Source organism: Buceros rhinoceros, unplaced genomic scaffold (assembly GCF_000710305.1).
Source record: "Buceros rhinoceros silvestris isolate BGI_N320 unplaced genomic scaffold, ASM71030v1 scaffold26364, whole genome shotgun sequence".
Taxonomy (NCBI): domain Eukaryota; kingdom Metazoa; phylum Chordata; class Aves; order Bucerotiformes; family Bucerotidae; genus Buceros; species Buceros rhinoceros.
The window spans coordinates 24,020-25,913 of record NW_010408024.1 but is presented as its reverse complement, the minus strand read 5'-3'; positions in this window follow the sequence as shown (position 1 = coordinate 25,913).

The following is a 1,894-nucleotide window of genomic DNA, read 5'->3' as shown; positions in this document are numbered from 1 at the left end:
CAAACTTAATTCCTACCACGAAATAGATTTAGAATATTAGACTGGGTTGGAAGTGGAAGATAAGGAGCCTGGAGGTGTGTCAAACACAGAGTTAGGCTGGGTGTAGAGTAAACTCCTTCGTTAAGGAGTCCAGCGGTAGAAGTGAATGGGGCAGTGCTGGAGCTAGCTGGACCATGCCCAGACTGGCTTAGCTTGGAAGTACATAGCAACAAATCACTGGTTACGCCACGACGTAGCAGGGAAATCTGTAACATTTAGTGAGCAACCACGAGACACGTTGTACCTGCGCTCAGTTAGATGGTGTTTTAATGTCGTCACACGCAAACACTGCTCTCTGCCTGCAGACCTTACCACCAGCGTAACTAGGACACGCTGAGAAACAGAACAGCATTTTCACTCTTGACAAAGATAAGTTTCACCTTGTTTTTTAGCAACATGCCAGAAAGAATGGTTAAAGAACTTCCACCCTCCACGCTAGTGTCTTACTGAGAAAAAGGCATAAACACCATTTTACAAAAGGGAAAAAAAACCCGACATGATAGAGATGGTACCTCCAAGCACCGAAAGCCGATGTTCAGCCTGGAGAAGCCGCTGCCCCTCACAGCCCAGTACTGCAGGAGGGCAGTAGATGGCACTGCTCGAATCCCGCCGGCACCGGCACATCGCCCCGGCAGCCACCGCCCGCAGCGCGGCTCCCGCTCGGTAACAGCGAGTGGAACGTACGGCTCTTCCTCCAGAGACAGGGCGAGCAACGCTCCCCCGTCAGTGCTCCAGCAAGAGCTACGCGACACGTCCAACTCGGCAGCAAAAGGCTTGGTCTAAGACGACAGGAGCGCCCGTTCAGAAGCTCATGTAACAGACACTCACCCCTCAACTCACGGGTTTTACCTACACCTCCTTCAGCGGGATGGACACTGGATGCTCTGCTTTACAGGAGCCTAGCGGGGCCAAAACACATCCTAGGCCTTAGTCTCGGTACTAGTGACACGTTGTTTACGAGAACCTGTTGGCTGCTCCACGACCTCCACTCCTCTGCAAGCTGAGAATCTGTCTGCACGGACAGCACTTCCACGGCTGCAAGCGTGCGCCACTAAAAGGCTGTCCTGGAAGCTCCAGCCACTGCACAAAAGAGAAGCACAAATGTAGTGCGGAGAAGAGAAGGTCTTACACACGTATGTGAACAGGTTTGTGTACACACACTATGAGGTTTTGTACACCTGTACAGTACGTACACACTAGACTCTCTTAACCCTTTAGCAAACTAGACTCAAATTCCAAGAGTTTCCGTGCACAATACTCATGCATTTAGTTCTCAGAACACAATTTTTAACCTGAATGGCACAAATATTAACAAAAAAAAATTTTTTCCACACGTTTAGATGTGAGGGCTGAGAAGCTAGACATAATTCACACAGCGAGACAGTCAACACCCTTTTTGTTGAATACCCAGTTCTCCCCCATTATGCTCTCCACAACATACAGTTTAGATCAGTATCTTGTTTTAATATAAACCTTTTAAAAGCCATCCCCAAGACCACGAAGACATCAGAAGGTGCAGCATTTAAAAAACACACTTCCTTACATGGCAAACACCTGCAGGTTAAGACATCCTTCACATTTTAGTAGTTCACATGTAGCGTCACATACTGCAACACACTTCTGGCCATACCTTCTCTAACCTTCACATATTAGAAGGAATAAAAAAGATGCCGATACGTTCTGCCAACGCCAAGGAGTGGGGCTAGCTCAGGAGCTCAAAACAGGCCCGTAAAGAACAGGGTATCCCCAGCCTGGCCCTCAGCTAACCTGGGGATTCGGCAGCTCCACGCTGCCCCTCTCCCGGGCAGGGCAGCAGCCGCCGGTGTTCTGCGGAAAGGAAAGCTGCCTTACGCGG